General features: G+C 38.0%; 1 long non-coding RNA gene across 1 annotated transcript in view; it reads right to left on the reverse strand.

Annotated features, from left to right (window-relative positions):
* Window positions 1-1,974: 1,974 nt before the first annotated feature.
* The window catches only part of LOC101057262 (uncharacterized), a 92,856-nt gene continuing 73,333 nt past the window's right edge, over window positions 1,975-21,497 (reverse strand). The window contains exons 3-5 of the long non-coding RNA XR_673327.5: window positions 19,248-19,366; window positions 13,015-13,141; window positions 1,975-2,187 (exon numbers count right to left, since the gene is read on the reverse strand). This is a non-coding gene — a long non-coding RNA (uncharacterized LOC101057262). The remainder of the gene's footprint in view (window positions 2,188-13,014; window positions 13,142-19,247; window positions 19,367-21,497) is intronic.

Here is a 21,497-nt window from a genome sequence, read left to right on the forward strand (position 1 = left end):
GGGGTCCTGAGACTAAAAGGTTTGAGACATTTAACCTTGTCAATAGGAAGTCACTCAAAGGAGCACACCTCTTCAGAATCTGATAAACCTTGAAAAATTCAACAGACAAAACATAGCACTTCATTTAAAGGATGCTCCATAATCTCTTCTTCCATTTCCAAGGTTTGGACAATTTTTCCTGACAGTATTTACTGAGAAAAGAAGCCACATTTTACTGAGATTTAAAATGTGTGTTGGAACTCAGTGTTTAAAAAAATAAACAGGATCATGCCTGCTTTACATTATAAATTTAGTTTTAGGACTATGTAGGCAGGATGAGAATTCTGATATAAATTTTTGTAATACTAAACTACAGAACTACAAAAAAAAACAACAAACACAATAAATTTTTGGCTTTAGAAAATCTGAAACCCCAAGTTTAAAAGCAGTTTGTTACCAGTTGTAATGTTCTTATAGTAAGGCATGAATAATAATTATTTAAAAAGGGCAGTGAAGGCACAAAATGTATCCGTGATAGACTTTTTGAAGGAAATATTTGAGAGAGAAGAAAACAATTCCCCTCTTCCCTTGACAAATGCAGGACATCTGGTCACTTTAATGAAGCATATGGGTACTAAACATTAGCTGAGCATTCCTTCTGTTGTTCTTACAGAAACTCTAGAACTCAAGAGACTACAATTTCTTATTTTAAAACCAATATAAAAAAAGGAATTTATTTGTATTACAAATTCCATGGTATATTGAAGGTATAAATCTGACTTTTAGGGCAAGTCTACCATATTTAATATGGCTGGAGTTTATATTTTATGACAGACTAGTAGCCCAAGTTATTAGGGTATGAATCCCCAATAGGCATAAATATTAGAGATTCTGAAAACAAAGGAGTTTAATACATTTTATTTAAAGGTAAGCAGTGTTCTATGGAGTAAGTAATCAGAGCCAAAGAATACAACTGAGCAAGCTAAGGAGTCAGTCATTTAAATCTTAAAATTAAACCTGAAATCAGGCAATCAATCTTTGATAGAATGTATAATCAAATGATGGCTGTATACAGTTAAAGCAATGCAAAAACTACTTATTTGACAAATAGTTTAGGTAAAACGTTAAAAGTGACTGAATAATTAAGGTATATCCACCCTCCCTACAAGTCGCCAGCCTCTTGAAAAGACACATCTGGAGAATCACTAGAGGCTTTGGGGATGTTTAGAATTCCTTCAGTTCCTCTTCAGTTCCTCGTGACTAGTGAGCCAGAAGGTGTCTCAGGAGAAAGTTCAAGACAAAGAAATAACTAAAAATGTCATTTTATTCAAGAAAGCTATCTCGGTCTGATTTACAAAATGCCCCTACCTTTTAAAAAAACAAACAAACAAACCTCCTTCATTGGTCGTATTGTGTTTTGTTTTGTTTACACATAGCTTGAATTATAAATAGTGGCCTAATTTTAAATTGTCACAGCTGAGATGGCCAGCTAGCTCAGGTAAACAAAGCACTATCTCAGGATAACCAAAGCAAAGACCAAATGCTGGTTTGCCAAAGGGATTAAAAAAAAAAATCAATTCCGTGGGCCTCTCTCTCAGATGCTAACTTTAGTGGAAAGATTCTGTCTCTCCTCTCTTTCCCCCACTACAGTCCCCTTCTCCTCTCTTCCTACTTCCCCTCCTATCTTTCTTCTTCCTCATTTCCTCCCTCTGTACCCCTCTCTTTCTTTTTCTTTCTTCCAGTTTATGTATGTTGATAAAGAATATGAGAAAGGGTGTATTGTTTCCCATTGTCAGATTACACTTGCCCCCTCTAATAGAACTAGCACAAAGAATTAGAAACCAAGGGGTTGGCAGTCTCTGCCTGGCTTGTGTGAGCTGTTTTAAAATGTGAGCATAGAGAGAAAAATTCCATTTCTATGAAGGAGTTCAGCCTTAGAATAATCCTCAGGAATGCACACACACACACACACACACACACTTACTTTGGGGAACAAAATTTTAATCTAGTCAATAAAATGCTAAGTCAGGAAATATATTCTTATGAACGAAAATTACAGTTTCACGAAAAAAATTCTTTTCAAAATATATATTGCATAGACTTTAGTATTTGTGGTGCATCCATAATGGGCAGAAATTTCTTTGAAAATTGACATCTGTGAGCGGAATATCAACTCTTCCGTCTTTCTGTCTCCAAACTCCTTTCTCACTGCAAGAAATAATTTATTTAATTAATAAAAAAATGGTCTTTAAAGCATGGGAGTGGCAGGACTTTCTCCAAAAATAATCTAGAGATACTATTTTAGTTTACATAAATATCTAATTGTTCATAATAAATATAAGAATCACATTGATTTTTCCTGTGCCTGTCCTTACATTTTAAACTTTCTTAATTTTAGTAAATCTAAACTTACAAGGTTATATCTGCAATATCAAATTAGGCCACAGCAAGCCACCTACCCTCTACAACTACCCATTTTCCCAATACATGCAAGACATATGAACTTAGTGATAGAGTTCTTTAAAAATATTCATAGAAAAATTACATATATATCTATATATATGTACCTTTCTCCTCCATACTGCTCAAACCTTAAAAATATAGAAAGCACTTTAATAAAAATTCAAATAAAATAATTTAAAAATATGACATATTAACTTCTTTCTTTAATATTTACTCCTGTCAAACATGCCTTCCACCCCAGATTAATGTAACACCCTGCCCATCTTGATATCAGTTTTACTTTGTCAGGTATTTTTTTTTTTTAATTCTGTACAGATCTCTTCTCCAGGTGCTGGTAAAATACTAGACCTAGTTTTACTAAGGTAGAAGAAATCTTAAGCATGTGTCTTTTATCTCTGGACTTCAGCTAAAAGAGTGAGAGATAATTAGAAAAATATACATGTAAAAATACTTATTTAGATTTGACTAAATTAGAGACCAGGGCTGAGCTAACTGGTGTCTAAAGGGATTGTATGCATCACCTCTGTCTTGTTAGCACGGGGTTCTCATCAGCAGATCACCACCTAATAGCCTCACCTCTTTGAGCAGACTCCTGAGGTGCACTCAGGTAAGGCTGTCAATGCTGGTATTCCAGGCCTTGGAGGTTATTTCCAAGCCAAGTCTCAAGCTGGAGCAAAGTTACAAATCACTTCCCTAAGTTCCAATCTCCACACTCAAAAATGAGGTTCATCACTTGGTGAACAAATGTGAACCTGAAAGAGCCAGTCCTTCATGATGGATCCCAAGTAGCTAACTGGGCCTAAATTTAAAATAGAGCCAAGTGGCCATTTGGTGAGTAGAGGTTACACATATTCTTTGAGTTGCCCGAAAACCCTGGAAAACTGTACGTTTTTAACTTTGAGACTTTTCAGTGCTCACCTGAACCAACCAATCAATCACAGCTTAACTGCCTCAACCAATCAGATCTCAGCTTATTGACCAATCAGAACTAAACAAGTGTCAATCTTTCATTTGCATAAACAGATCTCACTGGAAACCTGGGTAGAAACTTTTGCTATAAGATCTGAACTCTCCGGCCGGGCATGGTGGCTCATGCCTGTAATCCCAGCACTTTGGGAGGCCAAGGCAGGTGGATCACGAGGTCAGGAGATCGAGACCACCCTGGCTAACATGGTGAAACACAGTCTGTACTAAAAAAATACAAAAAAATTAGCGGGGCATGCTGGCAGGCACCTGTAGTCCCAGCTACTCGGGAGGTTGAGGCAGGCGAATGGCATGAACCCGGGAGGCGGAGCTTACAGTGAGCCCAGATTGCACCACTGCACTCCAGCCTGGGGGACAGAGTGAGACTCCGTCTCAAAAAAAAAAAAAAAAAAAATCTGAACCCTCTCTTTGTTCCCTAGAAACACCTTCCTTTTACACAGAAGACTGTGGTCTTCCTAATTTGCAAACTGTTCACCAGAATAAAGTCTTTCCTCCAAGTTCTTTTTCAGATAACTTTTGTCCACACCTTTATTTAACCTACTTTACAAGGCAATTATGAGAAAAAAAAAAAACAAACTTTTTTTTTAATAGCTCCAAGTTCTTTAGAGATAAGTAGCACATGGGTAGAGGTTATAGTAATAATTGCTTCTAAGTACTTGCTTCTTAATGCTAACAATATATGTCAATATTTTTTCCAAAATAAAGTTAAGAATGCTTGGAAAAATGAAATCTGGTGGTGTGGAGGTTACCAGAGCAGAAACATTGCTACTAAATATGTTACAAGTTTCAATATGCATTTTGCAGCTTTATTTTCCTGACTATAAAAATTTTATCATGATGTTTCTCACTCCATCTTTTGTGGATAATTTGTTAGGATTAAGTTACGTAAGTATGTAAAAATGCTTTAAGCAAACTAAGCAAATAAATATCATACAAAATATAAGAGCTATCTTAACTGACAATGCAGACCAAGTTCTTATGCATAATTTCTGTAAAGTTGGTAGAATTTTTGCACCATTAAATTGATGCACTAGTCCCTGGTTCCATCTATGAAACCATTTCTTTTTCATAAAGACAGAGTGTTATTAATCGTCTGATCATTTAAGGATTCTTGAGTTTTAATATGAATTCTAATATTGCCTCTCTATGGAAAGCATTTATCTGTTTTTTTTATAATTTTATTAAAAAAATAAAGACTGCAATGTCTACCTCTCTTAATTACTGTTATGTAAATTCATAACGTTAGTTAAGACTGAAACACAATGTTCCTTAAGTCACAATGGATGCTGGCTGATTCTAGACAAAAAACAAATTGTTTGCAAAAGAAACACATTATCCATACCCTTAGTATGGACGCTAAGGGTACATACATAAGGGTATAAATTAAAAAAATATATATATATATATATAGGGAAGGATTCATTGTTGAAAGATGATCATTTAAAGATTCTGGTGTTGGAAGAACATCCTTTAAATGCATGAGGGTAGTCTGAACTTGTATTTAGCATACATGAGATAGGAATTTCATTTTAATATTGGCAGTTAATATATGAAGGTTAAAAGTAAGATAATCAATAATTCAAATTAAAGTATCTCTTAGATTCATTTTGTGTGTCACCATTTCACACTTTCAACTTTTGGTCATTTATAAGTTTGGTGAGAACATTTCATATAGGTTAGTATATCTGTCTTCAGAACAATGGAAATAGGGAAGTAACTGCTCCCTGAGGAACAGTTCAAGGTAGTGCCTAACATGGTCCAAGATGATCAGTCACCACACAGCATTTTGAGTCCTCAAGGACAATTAAATGTTGCTGTGAGAAAAGAGTAAGCAAAGCAAGTAGCTTGTGTTTTAACAGAGAATATAAAATATTAAAAGGTTATTGATACAGTTTGGCTGTGTGTCTCCTCCCAAATCTCATATCGAATTGTAATCCCTTTGTGTCAGGGGAGGGACCTGGTAGGAGGTGATTGGATCATGGGGGCAGATTTCCCCCGTGCTGTTCTCATGGTAGTGGGTTCTCATAAAATCTGATGGTTTAAAAGTGTGGCAGTTCCCCCGTGCTGTTCTCATGGTAGTGGGTTCTCATAAAATCTGATGGTTTAAAGTGTGGCACTTCCCCCTTCACTCCCTCTCTCTCCTGCTGCCATGTAAGATGTGCCTTGCTTTCCCTTCACCTTCCACCATGGTTGTAAGTTTCCTGAGGCCTCCCCAGCCCTGTGGAACTGTGAGTCAATTAAACCTCTTTATTTTATAAATTACCCAGTCTCAGGTAGTTCTTTATAGCAGTGTGAAAACAGACTAATGCAGTTATTGAGGTATAATTGAAGAACAACAGACCTCACATAATTTAGAGTATATAATTTGATGATAAGTTTTAGCATATGTATTCAGCCATGAAGCTATTGCCACACAATATAAAAAATATTTCCATCATCCCCCAAGTGTCCTCTTGCCCTTCGTAGCCCCTTCCTTCTGCCTCTACCTGCTTTCTCTCACCAGACAACCAATGATTTACTTCCTGTTACTGTCGATTAATTTGAAATTCATTGAATGATATGTACATTCACTAATATAGTATACTCTGTTTTATTGCCTGCATCTTTCACCCAAAATAGCAACTTTGAGATTCATCAGTGTTATTGAGTGTATTAACCGTTTGCTCATTTTTACTGCTGAGTAAAATGTACTCCATTGTATGGGTATACCACAATATGTTTATTCATTCCCATGTCGAATATTTAGGTTGTTTCCATTTTGTAGCTGTTACAAATAAAGGTTCTATGAGCATCCACATGCAGTCTTCATGTAAACATAGGTTTCATTTTGGTTTGGCAAATACCTAAGAATGAAATGGCTGTGCCATATGGCAGATGGATGTTTAACACTTTTCAAAGTAGTTTACTATTTTGTATTCTCACCAGATGTGTATTAAATTTGCAATTTCTCCAAAACTATTTTGTGTGGTCAACTATTTTTATTATTCTTAGATACTCTGATTTAGCAGCAGCTAAAATCTCTGTTCATCATTTTCAGCCATCTAGCTTTTTCTTTCTGATAAGTTTCTTGGAGTCCCCCTGGTGCATATGTAGTTCAGTGGCAGTTTATATGACAATTTAGGGATTCTCTGCTTTTGAATTCATCCTTTTAAGAATGTTCTCCTCAATTCTCAACCACTCTGAAAGCCTCAAACTCTATCCTCTAATACCGAAAACTAGTAAGACTATGGCTTTCTGCTTAAGTTCTGCCCACCCCATGTCATAGATTAACCCTTAAGCAAAAATGAACATGGATGTCAGCCACGCTTCAAGGATTGAATTCTAACCAAATTCTTCCCCACATTACCTTATAATACATAAATATTCATTTAAAAGTCATTCTATTTGATGATGATGCCCCAACTCTTTAGATAGTGATATGGTTTGGCTCTGTGTCCCCACCCAAATCTAATCTTGTAGCTCCCATAATTCCCACATGTTGTAGGAGGGACCCAGTAACATATGATCGAATTATGGGGGTGGGTCTTTCTTGTGATACTGAGTGGGAATCACAAGATCTGATGGTTTTATAAACAGGAGTTGCCCTGCACAAGCTCTCTCTCTCTTTGCCTGCTGCTATCCACATAAGATGTGACTTGTTCCTCCTTGCCTTCCACCATGGTCGTGAGGCTTCCCTAGCCATGTGGAACTGTAAGTTCAATTAAACCTCTTTCTTTTTTAAATTGCTCAGTCTCGGGTATCTCTTTATCAGCAGCACGAAAATGAGCTAATACAGTAAATTGCTACCAGTAGAGTGGGGTGCTGCTGAAAAGATACCTGAAAATGCGGAAGCGACATTGGAACTGGGTAACAGGCAGAGGTTGGTACAGTTTGGAGGGCTCGGAAGAAGGCAAGAAAATGTGGGAAAGTTTGGAACTTCCTAAAGACTTGTTAAATGGCTTTGACCAAAATGCTGATAGTGATATAAACAATAAGGTCCACACTGAGGTGGTGAAATCTGAAAGATAGAAATGAGGAATTTGTTCAGAACTGGAGCAAAGGTGACTCTTGTTATGTTATAGGAAAGAGACTGGCAGCATTTTGCCACTGCCCTAGAGATTTGTGGAACTTTGAACTTGAGGGAGATGGTTTAGGGTGTCTGGCAGACAAAATTCCAAGGCAGCAAAGCATTCAAGAGGTTACTTGGGTGCTGTTAAGGGCATTCAGTTTTAGAAGGGAAGCAGAGCACAAAAGTTCAAAAAACTTGCAGCCTGACAATGCAATAGAAAAGAAAATCCCATTTTCTGAGGAGAAATTCAAGCTGGCTGTAGAAATTTGCATAAGTTACTAGGAACCAAAAGTTAATCCCCATTACCATGAGGAAAATGTCTCCAGGGCATGTCAGAGGTCTTCACGACAGCCCCTCCCATCACAGGCCCGAAGACCTAGGAGGAAAATGTAGTTTTGTGGGCCAGGCCCAGGGTCACCGTGTTGTGTGCAGTCTAGAGACTTGGTGCCCTGTGTCCCAGCCACACCTGCCATGACTAAAAGGGGCCAAGGTACAGCTCAGACCATGGCTTCAGAGGATGCAAGCCCCAACCTTTAGCAGTTTCCTTGTGGTATTTACCTTGTGGGTACACAGAAGTCAAGAATTGAGGTTTAGGAACCTCCGCCTAGATTTTAGAAGATGTATTGAAACACCTGAATGTCCACGCAGAAGTTTGCTGCAGGAGCATGGCCCTCATGGAGAACCTCTGCTAGGACAGTGCATAAGGGAAATGTGTGGTCAGAGACCCCACATAGAGTCTCTACTGGGGCACCTCCTAGTGGAGCTGTGAGAAGAGGGCCACTGTCCCTCAGACCCCAAAATGGTAGATCAACCAAAAGCTTGCACCCTGTACCTGAAAAAGCCACAGACACTCAATGCCAGCCCATGAAAGCAGCTGGGAGGGAGACTGTACCCTGAAGAGTCACAGGGGTGGAGCTGCCCAAGACCATGGGAACCCACCTATTGCATTGGTGTGACCCAGATGCGAGACATGGAGTCAAAGGAGATCATGTTGAAGCTTTAAGACTTGACTGCCCTCCTGGATTTCGGACTTGCATGGGGCCTGTCATCCCTGTGTTTTGGCCGATTTTTCCCATTTGTAATGGCTGTATTTACCCAATTCCTGTACCCCCATTGTATCTAGAAAGTAATTAATTTGCTTTTGATTTTACAGGCTCATAGGCAGAAGGGGCTTGCCTTGTCTCAGATGAGACTTTGGATTTGGACTCTTGGGTTAATGCTGAAATGGACTGAGACTTCAGGGAACTGTTGAGAAAGCATGATTGGTTGTGAAATGTGAAGATAAGAGATTTGGGAGGGGCCGGGGTGAAATGATGTGGTTTGGCTCTGTGTCCCCACCCAAATCTCATCTTGTAGCTCCCATATTTCCCACGTGTTGTGGGAGGGACCCAGTGGGAGATGATTGAATTATGGGAGTGGATCTTTCCTGTGCTATTCTTATGATAGTGAATGGGTCTCATGAGATCTGATGGTTTTAAAAATGGGAGTTGCCCTGCACAAGCTCTTTTTGCCTGCTGCCATCCACATAAGATGTGACTTGCTCCTCCTTGCCTTCCACCATGATTGTGAGTCTTCCCCAGCCACGTGGAACTGTAAGTCCAATTAAACTTCTTTCTTTCGTAAATTGCCTAGTCTTGGGTATGTCCTTATCAGCAGCATGAAAACAGACTAATACAGGTAGCATCTTTTTTTTCCCTTCCAAGTTCGTTACAATACATTTTACATATAGTGGATTTATTTTTCTCACCATCCATTACCTTCTTTATCTACTATAGAATAGTTTAAGTTTGTACCATTTTATTATATCTGTTCATATAAAAGTCACTAACAAGTAATTACTCACCAGGATAAAAAGCCTGTTCACTCTAAGTTGCAAGTAAAATTATTAACCTTGCTTGTCTTTTACTAGTTGTCTCAATTTCAAATTTCAACCTCAACCTACGTTTATGTTTTAAAAATGTTTTAATATTAATAAAATAAAATATTTTTATATTATTCTTTCCAAAAGATAATTCTTTTGACACCTAAATATGATTTAAGGGTTTTCATTAAGATATTTATACTTCAAACAAGCAATAGGCAACACTCTGCATTTAAAAAGTAAAGTTTTAGTAAAACTGTTATAGGTACACACACAAAAAAAATTAGGTAGTAAAGTTGTAAAGATAACATTTTCTATGTATTTCTCCAAATCATAGTTTAACTGCTCCTCAAATAAATTTTTTCTGCTCCATTCCCCGATATTGTTTAAAGAGACGCTATTAGAAAACAAGAAAGAAAATTCTAGCTAAGGGAACATAACTGGTGACTGCTCTGAACCTGGCTTCCTTTCTGGAAAAATAACTCTTGTGCCAATTAGATCCTGGAATTTCCAGTGTTTTTGTAAGGCAAAAGGGTCAAGTTGGTTCAAATGAATTCTGCAGCCAAATTCATAGGAAAATGTGTCACATAGGCTTTCCAAGTGCATATCAGGAGTCATAACATAAAGTTGGGCTACATGTAGGTAAAGAATTTTATCCAGGACTCAGGAAACAGATGTGTTGCCTTTTGGGCAGTTGGTAAAGAAATAGCTCAGGAATCCATTATATGAACAATCACCCGATGCTTTCATTACACTTAGAAGAAGCCCAAACATGTCTTCATACTTTAGAGTGATCACAAATTTTACTGTTTTATTTAGTTTCTAAAATACTGAAATTGATCAATAATTGCATCTCAGATATATTTTTTAGTATTAAGAAATATTAAAGTCACATTTTCCTGCTCCCTTAATTTTCAGTGATTTATAGATTTATCAAAAAGAAGTTGAAAATTGAAAACACTTATGCAGTTTAGTCTCCAATAAAAATCACCAAAATGCTCACAAATCAATATGTATTTATTGACTACCCATTATGTGCAAGGCACTGTGCCCAGAGCATAAAGAGTCAGACATACAGAAATTTAAGTGTAATACAATGGAATAAGTGCCACCGTAGAAGCAAAAACCAAGTATAATGACAAAAGAGAAGGAAAGAATTTACTCTTCTTGAAGGTATCACAGAGGAAAGGACATTTGATAAGAGTTTGAAGGATGAACAGGAGTTTGCCCATACACAAAGTCATAGAGGGCACTCACTACATTCAGAGAGGACAGCAGTAACCAGGTGATGAGAGAGTAGGGGAAAGTAGCCCGCAATGAAGCTATGGCAAAAACAACAGGAGCTACATCAGGTAGAATCACCTGTAGCCAACTAAGAAAAAAACATAGTCACATTGGGGTTTTAGATTCATTATTCAGGTCATTTTTTTGAGAATAGCTTTGAGGAAGACAATATTGGCAGTAAAGAGACTTGCTAGGGATTATAGTACTCTGGGTAAAATACATAAGAATCTAAACTAGGACACAAAGGAAGTCCCAAAAGGAGGTTCCTTTTGGAGGGAAGGAGGGAGAGAGAGAGAGGAAGACTAGGGAAAAGGGAGGAGGAATCAAGTCCTACCTTCTCATTCCTCAGATGAGGAAACAGGTTCTGAGAGATAAAAGTGGCCTTACCCAATTTACTGAAGTAACATGTTAGAGTCAACCAGGCCAGAGCAGTTTTCATCTTATATGGGAAAGGAGAGTCTCACTTATAGCATAATAAGGAACTTATGATAGCATCTGCAGAAATTTACTGACTTTGCTGACTTATTTAAAAGAGTAATTTTAACCTCAAGAAAAGCATGTGTTACTGATTGGAATGTAATGTTACTGGCAATGTCTTTGTACACATTTTCCAAGACTTCATGATGTTGGCTTAAACTTTTCTTTCCTTAGACCAAAGCCCATGTTTGCTAAAATTCTATTGTACTACACTATGAGATTCTTCTTCTTATATGTCTATGTGTCTGTATATATCTTGATTATTTTTAAACTTTTTGGGGTTTCTATCCCATCCCCAAAACTTTCTAATAGATAAGATACTATAGATAGCCTACATAAGGTAATATATTTTTAGCAAAGACCATTGTTAGTCACGTTTGTTGAAAACACTCTTTATGTACAAGAAGAACCAAATGGGGATATATTTTCTCATGTCTTACTCATTTAAATGCCAAGCCTAACTGTGTTAAACACCCTGAGTCAATGAGGCTAACTGTTAAATAAAAACATGCTCTAATGCTTTAAACCATGCCTTGGAAAGCACTTAGAATTGAATCAGAAAATTTAAGTGGACTCATCACAACACACATCAATTATGAAATTGATGCAAAATTGTTGTTAATATTATCATAATTTCCAGGTTTCTATTTCTGGCCATGACAAAACCATTATTTGTTTCCTGGACTAAAAGTTTTGACATCACTTTTGATTCTGCCTTCTTTTTTGTCCATTATGAGTAATTTACTAGCAGTCCATTTACAACCTCTTCTATAAAACTTCCTTGATCCTCCTAATAGTAATTAATTTTCCCTCATCTATATTCTCTTAATTCTTTTACCTTTATTATAGTGCTTATTAAACTATAACTTGTATTATGGCTGTAAAAATATCTGTCTGCTCCATTGAGAGCAGGGGCCATATCTTATTAAATTTTTTAACCCCTACAATGCCTACTTCTCCACTTATGTGAATATAACTACCCAGCATAGTGTCTGGCATGTAATAGACATATACAAGGTAGTTAACATGTTTTACAAACTTTAAAGATTTTAATTGAATATTATCACCAGAAAAATCTCCATAAAGCATTATTAACATGATGTTATACAAGTTCTCCACTGCCCACTCCATCAAGTGCAAACTTCTTTTTCTTTTGCTTTTTTAATCTAACATATTTATTACCAATTCCTAAAACAAATCCTCTATTCCAGGTATGCTGGAATCTCAATTGACGTCAATCCTCATCCTTCAAAAATCCCTACTCTAATAGTTTTGGCCTAAATAGGGATGCCCTCTTCCGCTCCTTTCCAAATCTTACCTAGATTCTAAGTTCGGCTTTGGCCCTACCTAATCTAAGATAACTGAATAGATCACTTTGATCAGTCCAATAATTACCTCCTTTTCTGGCTTTAATTCCTTTAGTTAGAAGACATAACTGTTAAAATTAAATGAGACTATAGATACATAAGACCAGGAAAACAGTAAACCATTAATTAGCAAGATGCATAAAAATGCAAGAATTGCTACATTAAAGCATTCACAATAAGCATTACTGATAACTATGAATTTAAGTTTCTATGGGTTAGAACTGCTAAAAAGACAGTGTTGCCAACAAATTACATGCTAATTATGGTTATCTACTATTTTGAAATATCCTACAACAATAACAAACTTATTACTGCCCAAGAAGAAAAATAATTCAACATTTATTCAGATAACATTATGTTAGCTGCAATTCAGAGAACTCCTACACATTCTTCATCTTGTGTGATAATATGCTGCTGTTTTTTGAGTCAGTTTTAGTTTGCCTAAAATTTTTCATCTTCAACTAAAGAGCCAAACGTACAAGCTAAGGGTGTGATTCATCCCGCTATTTGCACAATAATGCTGCATGACAAACCAAAACTCAGTGACTTACAACAGCATTTATTCTCACTCACAAGTCTTCAGGTCAAAGGCGGTTCTTCCAATCCAGCATGTGTTCAGCTGGGCTGCTCTGGTCCAGGTCACAGACTTCTTACATGCATCTCATTCTGTAGCCTAGGCTGAAATGGCATTGATATGGTTTGGATCCATGTTCCCACCCAAGTATCATATTTAATTGTAATCCCCAATGTTGGAGGTGGAATCTGGTGGGAGGTGACTGGATCATGGGGGCAGATTTCTTACGAATGGTTTAGCACCATCCCGTTAGTGCTGTCACGATGATGAGTGAGTTCTCGTGAGATTTGAATGTATAAAAAAGTTTGGCACCTCCCCCTTCTCTCTTGCTCCTGCTTTCACCATGTGGCATGCCTGCTCCCCCTTCACCTTATGCCATGATTATAAGTTTCCCCAGAAGCCAAGTAGGTGCCAGCATTATACTTCCTGTACAGCCTGCACAACCATGAGCCAATTAAATCTGTTTTCTTTATAAATCACCCAGTCTCAGGTATTTACTTATAATAAGGCAAGAATGAAGTAATACAGTCATATTCTTCTCATGGTGCAACTCCAAATCTGGCAAACACATTTAAGGCATCTATTTGTGTCCACTAACATTCTGTAAACCATAAAGTATCTGAGATAGTATCAATCTACTTAGAAGTTTATTTTGCAAGGTTAAAGATCATGACCCATAACACGACCTCAGGAGTTCCTGAGAACATGTGCCCAGGTGGTTGGGTTAGTTTGGTGTTTGGTTTTAAATATTTTAGGGAGACAGAAGTTTAGGCATAGACATAAATTAATAAATGTGAGTTATAGATTGGTTCAGGCCAGAAAGGTGTGATAGCCTAGTGATGGCGGGGGGAGGTATAGCGCTTCCAGGTCATAGATAGATTTACAGATTTCCTAATTGGCAATTGGTTAAAAGGGTGAAGCTCTGCCTGAAGAGGTGAAATCAGCTCTGAGTTAAAGTAAGAGGAGAGTCGTGCAAGCCAAGGTTCTTGTCATACAGATGAAGCCTCCAGGTAGCAGACTTCAGAGAAAAGTGAATCTCTCTTATCAAAGGGTCAGACTCTCTGGAGAGACCTAGTAAAGGAAGCCGAATCTCTACAGAATGTAAATTTCCCCCACAAGAACAGCTGATCTTTAACCTTGGCAAAATAAACTTCTAAGTAGATTGATACAATTTCAAAATATGTCAAAGATACACATTTCGGGGTACAATACTTTGATTTCATTTTAGGGCCTATTTTCTGCCACGTGATGTTATACCTGGGTGGGATTGGAGTTTGTATCTTATTGCTACAAAGAGTCTGTTCTGCCAGTCTTAGACTTTCTATTTTAAAGTTAATGCTGGTCAATTGTATGCCTGAACTCCAAAGGAAGAAGGGTATAATGAAGCATGTCCAATATCATCTACCCACCTTCCTGTCATGGCCTGAACTAGTTTTTCAGGTTTTATCAGGTCCCCTTAGCCAAGAGAAGGGTCCATTCAGTGAGCTGGAGGACTTAGATTTAATTTTTGCTTTACAATTCCATCAGCCATATCATACCTGACAGCCAAGTCCAACATTAACAGGGAGTAGATATTTGATGAACGATAAATCCAACTACTGCAGAAGGCTGAAATGTTAGGTGAGCACAACCTAGATCAACAACTGAACAACATAGTTGATCTGTGGGAATAATGATTGTTATTACAAGCTTATGACACACCTAGGCTCTACATTATAGCCTATTGCTCCTAGGCTACAAAACTGTACGCCTGTTATTGTACTGAATACTGTAGGCAATTGTAACGCAATGGTAAGTATTTGTGTATGTAAACATATCAAAACATAGAAAAGATATGGTAAAAATACAGTATTATTATCTCGCTACTACTACTAAAATTATTATTAAAATACCACCATTGTGGTATTTTTGTGGTTTCAGTCAACTATGCAGTCCATAGTTGGCTTCCGTATCTGGCCTGGAGATGCTGACTGGAGTTGGGATTCTGCAAACTGTGTCCTTTTGACCAGTTACTGTCTTGTTAGATTCTATGACTAAGGGCATTAAAAGTGAGACTACAAAGCAGGAGGAGAGGGGAAAAGACTTCTTTCTTGTCTATTCCCATTAGTCTTCCCAGCAATGGTTCGGCAGCAACAGTTGGTTGATGGTATTTTCTTTCCCCACTCCCAGAATGATGCATTCCACCTCAGTGACAGTAGCACCAACTGGGCAGTTCCTCTTTTCAGGAGTCACTTTCAATTCTGTAGAGTCCTCTTAGAAGCTCCCTGGTTGTGAAAATGAAGCAGCATCATTGTCTGGGGTAAATCCCAGGGTTCGTCGTCTCGCACCAAGAAGATTAACCACACGGACATACACACACTGGAGTGGGTTAAGGAGCAGAAATTTTAATAGCAGAAGGGAGAGAGGAGAGCAGCTCCCGCTCTCTTGTGAGAGAGAGGCATCCAAAAGGGAAAGGCTGCAGATCGCAGCAGATGGTATAGGCAGTGAGGAGGCGGTGTCTGATTTGTAGGGCCCACAGATTGGTTTAACCAGGTGTGATGTTTACATAGGGCATGGAAAGCCTGGTTGCCCCACCCTAATCTTATTACGCAAACGGCCTTTCCATTTGGCCGGTGCCATCTTGTCTGCTCTTTACTGTACACATGGCTGGCAAAAGGAGAAGATGGAGCCACCATTTTGAACATGCTTACTCCCAGGTAGTATATTTGTATTGGCGCAACTGCCAGCATTCACCTGTGCAAGCTTCCAGCTTGCTTGTCTATGTCTGCAGCTCGATTTTACAGGCTGCTCTTTATTAGAAAAGAAAATGATTTTGGGGCTGCTTTTCATTAAAAGGAAGACCTTACAGAGGATTCCCATGCCGTCACTATCTGCCTAAGTACTTTCTTCTTAGCTCTTATATCAAAAACACCACTCTCTTCCCTTTGTCTCTTCTGTTCCAGGGGTAGTAGCTCTCACTGCAGTTACTACCTCCATAATCTCAGAAAGTTCTGTTGGACAGCCATGACACAAGACCTTGGACCCAAGGTCAATCCAGGGCACTGGTTCCCAAACTTGTCTGTACATTACAATTACTTGAGGAGCTTTTCAAACTTCCAAACATCAGCCACAGCCTAGACCAGTTTATTCCCAACCTCTGGAGGTGGATACAGGCATTCCATTTTTTTCTTTTTCAAGCTCCCCATGTCATTCCAACTTGCAAACAAGGTTGAGAACCACTAACCTAGAGGTCAGGTTAAACAAAACGACAAGCTAACTAGCATTACATACTTTTCTTTAAGATTGCTATTAGAGAATAATCACTACTTTCTCGATCTCTCAAATTCCTACTGCTAATAAAAATGGGAACTACTTTTATCTTTTTAATGTTGATCTACCTATATTTCTGTCTTTGTATGAAGGCCTAGAATGAAAATGCATTCCTTGAATTTATTTGGAACATTAAAGAAAACTCTTCATCCTTCATAGAGAAAAAAGTACTAACAGGTATTTTGGTTTTCTGGTAGCCAGGTTGGTTTGTTTAGAATGGCTTATAAGTGGCATTTAAAGGTGCTGAAACAGCTGCAGTGCTCAAAAAAGTGTGAAATTCTTTTCTGCTCTTGTAAACAGTAGAGAAAATATCACCAGCATCTGAGGCTTTCCACTGAATGCCCCGCAATCAGCTAAAGGGAAGGCAGAGCAAACCATTGCAAAGTGGTCTGTGAGCAGACAGGAAGATGTGAGCAACATGGCAAAATGCTCACTTGAAAAGAGGATTAAAATAGAATGTAACTCTTTATTTGAATTACCTGGCAAAGGCTAATTTCTGTCCATAAAAAGGTTTGAATGTTGGGGAAACAAGAAATCAGAATTTAAAGTGCCTTGATTTGATTTTTGTGCTTTATGTTACTCAAAATGAAAAAAGAATAAATGCAACGGGAAGGAAGGGAGATACAAGCAAAAGGGCAAACTGTAGCCTTCTTCCAGGTAAATGAGTTATTTTTCTTAATGAGTACTGTTCCTGCAAGTAATTAGCTGAATATGGAATCTGAATGAATGAATAATGCTAAATAAAATAAAAATTGACCCCAGTCCGCAGCTGTTTATTGAAGTGAACCCAGTATGAACCTCTCTATGGCTGTGGCCTCACACGCGAAGTGAAATGAATCACCAGTTCAGCTCAGCTAATTCAAACCAAAAATGCAATGCTTGATTCAATTATCAGAATGTTTCAGGAGAAAATTATTTTTCTTGTGTTTTCCACTTCATTTGCATATATAGCTTAAAGATAATGTATTCACAGACACATCTCTTTATATATTTTCCATAATTTTCATACAATCAGAGTAAATATTTGAGGAAAAAATTACCCAGAGCTTATCTACATTTTATTATTTGTCATTTCTTTGCATTGAAAGGAAAATGCTGCCTATAGTTTGTTTTCAGTTCTCCTTATATTCATTCATAGACTCATTAATTCACTCATTCAAAATCATTTACTAAATTCTTACCACATGGTAGGCATCTGGATTGCTTCCAAGTGCAACAAAATGAATAAAGTATAGATGTGGTGAAATAATTTATCGATATAATTAACTTATATGCTAAAGGATTGTTCTATTTTTTTCCCTTTCCCACTTTGTAGGCAGTAGCCAGACTCAGAGTATTTCCTTGCCTGGAGGATTTTTATTGGCCAGAGGTAAAATAGTAGCTGCTTCCTTCTCAAATTAAAATGGCACCATTCTATGGGATGTAATCTATCAGATTACAGTATATATTGCATTTATCAATGAGGTCTAACCAGGAGACAGAAACAACATAGTAATTTGAACTGGGAAATTTTAATATAAGTTATAATGATAATTTTTTTTTTTTTTTGAGACAGGGTCTCACTCTGTCACCCAGGTTGGAGTGCAGTGGCACAATCATGGCTCACTGCAGGCTCAAGGTCCCACGGCATCCTCCCACATCAGCCTTCCAAGTAGCTGGGACCACAGCTGCACACCACCATGCCTGGCTAATTTTTGGTACTTTTTGTAGCAATGGGGTTTCATCACATTGCCCAGGCTGGTCTTGAACTCCTGGACTTAAGCAATCCACCTGTCTTGGCCTCCTAAAGTGCTGGGAGATTACAGGAATGAGCCACCACGCCTGGTCAAAAAATAATGATTAACTATAACTATGGAGTGACTATAAAGAGAGAAAAGACAACTCTCAAATAGAGGTCAGCAAATTTTTTTCTGTAAAGAGTCCGATAGTACGGAGCATATGCTTTCTGGACAATTGGGTCTCTGTTGCAACTATTTGTTTCTGCCATTACAGCATCGAAGCAGCCAGAGACAAATTATAAATCAGTGTGCATGCCTGTATTCCAATAAGTCTTTATTTACAAAATCTAACAGATGGTATTGAGGGCCCCTGTTCCAAAGAATTCCCTGGGACCCAAGAAAGGAATAACTTGGCAAGGGGGCCGTCTTCCTGAGGCTGGGATTTAAACCTATTCCAGAAGATGTGTTTGGAGCGTACTGGATGGTGGAGCCACTGGCCGCATTGCCTGGGCCAGACCTGGTTCATAGTCGATGTATAAACAAGAAGCACACTTCCTCAAGCAGGGGGAGCTTGGCAGGAGGGCACACTGAGGCAGTGGGGCTTTGGCAGGCAGTTTCCTGGCAGGCCTACAGGAGGCCTAGGCACCTGGCATCCACAATCAGGGGGGCCACAGTGAGGTGATTACTGAGCTAAGATGGGGCCTTGAGTTTGCAGGAAGTCAGGCAGCACAGTCTGGGTGCATGGCTGGGACAGTGCAGTTTGGCAGCAACGCAGAAAGAGCAAGAAGCAAAAAACCTGCAACTTACTGGCACCGTGAAAGGAAACTCCTTCCTCCTGCCACGGCCCTCCAGCGCCCTCTACTGACAAACTTAGCATCATGCTTACTACAGAGGAAAGACTTCAAAGAGTCTTGTCTGTTATTTCAGAACAGGTAATAGAAGGGTAGATTTGGAGCTGAAAGGCAATAAATTGATAACTGTCACCATGCATAAAAATTCTTAATAATACCAGAAAAATTCTTCCATAATAAAGCATGTATCTCAGGCCAAAATTCCAGGTGGACTTTCTAAAATTGTACACAATCTGTTCAACCCTCTCCTTTCTCCGCATAAGAAATGGTAACTTCATTTGTTTACTGTAACCAACCCCTTCTAGGTTGCATCAAACATCGAGAAGTTTTACCTTGTGCCAAGGTACTGGGGAGAGGATAAATCATATGACCCTCCAGTTGTCTGTTCACACAGGTTTCACCGAAAATGTCCAGTGTATCAACCTGCACAGTCATTCAGCTTCGGTGGGACCTGTCACGATATTTGCCAAAGCTTATTTGTGTCCAAGATTAGTTCCCCATTTTGTTGTCATATTTTAAGGTTTCAAATCTATGCTTTGAAATAAATTCAAAGTTATATTTATGGTTGCATAAACAAATCTATTTTCATTTAGAAAATACATGTTTCAGTAGGCCATGGAACACTTTGGGGAAATGACAAAGCTAAATCCCATTCGGGAATTATTAGGGTACAGGATGACCTGCTTCCAGTTCCAAAGTATGATCTCTGAATGCCTTGTCTTGCCCCTCAGCTGCCCTACACACATACTAATAGAAGTACTGCCCCAACAGCCACAGCAACATGCACAACATTTTCTCTCCATTTAACCCCAAATTCACAGTACCTGGCTAGGAAAACTGAGCTCCCTCTAGGAATAAACCCATAGTGAGAGCCAGAACAAAATCCCTGGAAATAAAGATCCAAGTAACTTACACAGGGAATAAGAATAGCAATCACTACATGTCGGCATGTGTTTCTTTTTTAATGTACCAGGAACTTTCAAAAGACCTTACATACATTAACTCATTTAATCAGCATAACATTCCTGTTAGGAAGATAGGGCTGTTATCCCCATTTTACAGATGAGGTAACTGAGGCACAGAGAGTTTAGGCGACTTGCCTAAAGTAAGTAGCAGTGATATATGGAATTGAGGCATCTAAGCTTTAACAGTCTTCACAGATGACTCTGATATCCAAATAGGCTTGGAAGACACTTATAATGAAATATGTATATTTGCACTGTACATTTAATTTTATCAACATGACTTCATATTAAGTTCTATCAATATGATAATTGATTGATTGATTTGGTTTTATAAAATTATAAACATGGGAAAAAAGTGCCCATTTCAAATTTTACAAAAATGTTATCTTTAATAACCTTTTTGCTTCCAGGTTAAAAATGGAAATATCTGTGATGGTTTTCTTCTTATGCTTGGTATCCCCTTCACTCTCCAGAGCTCTTTAGCTGGGTGTCCTATTACATGATTCTCCTAAGCGGAATATCCAGGAGGGGTTAGGACTGAAGTTGCTGACAACATTCTTGCAGCCAGTGTCAATCAATGGTAGGATTCCGGTAGCCTAAGATACTGTATCAAAGACATCTCTCTATCTACATATATGTGTCTGTGTGTGTGCATTGTTTGTGCTGTTATAACAAAATACCTGATACTGGACAGTTTATAAGAACAGAAACGTATGTCTCACAGTACTGGGGATGGAAGTCTAAGAACAAGTTGCTAGAAGGTTTGTGTCTATTGAGGCCTGCTTTCTGCTTCTAAGATGGCACCTTGAACGCTATGTTCCCACAGCTGAAGCTGGAAGGACAAAAAAGAACATAGCTCGTTCCCTCCAGCCCTTTTACAAGCTAGCTAATCCCATCCATGAAGGCTCTCCTCATGACCTCATCATTTCCTAAAAGCTCCACCTCTTCACACTATCACACTGTTGATTCAGTTTCAGCACATGAACTTTGGTGGTCATTCAGATCATAGCATGTGTGTATATATCTCTATCTATCTTTCTATCTATCTATCTTAGTGATTACAATTTATTTCCTCTTTAGAGTAAAATTCCTGCAATATCCCACTGTCTAAGTTCAAAATGAATAATAATTGTTCCATTGTCAGAGATTAATGTTTTAAACATTAATTCTGTATTGCCTCAGATACCACTTAATTCTATTACATTAATTCTATATTGCCTCAGATATCACTTAATAATGATTGTTTTCTTTCTACTTCTAAATGAATCATAAAAATAATATATAATTAGTAGAGCCTCTAATACTTTCTAATTTTCTAATGCATAGTTACATGTGTTCTGAGTTTAAAGTAAAAGATAGGTGCTTCAGAAATAAATGTGGAATGATTTTACTTTTCAAAGGGGAATTTGTTTTCTAATAGAGGTACTCCAGGCAAAATAATCATAGACTAAATTTTAGATGTGTATATTTTATCCACAATTATTTTTCAAACAACATTTGCATATGTACAGCCCTAAATCAAGCCACAAGAAAGCAAGCTCAACATGGTCCCATGGTCTTTGAGCCTACAATTGAAGCCACAAATCCCAGATGGAACAAACATAAAATTGCAATAGA

Source organism: Pan troglodytes, chromosome 10 (assembly GCF_028858775.2).
Source record: "Pan troglodytes isolate AG18354 chromosome 10, NHGRI_mPanTro3-v2.0_pri, whole genome shotgun sequence".
NCBI lineage: Eukaryota > Metazoa > Chordata > Mammalia > Primates > Hominidae > Pan > Pan troglodytes.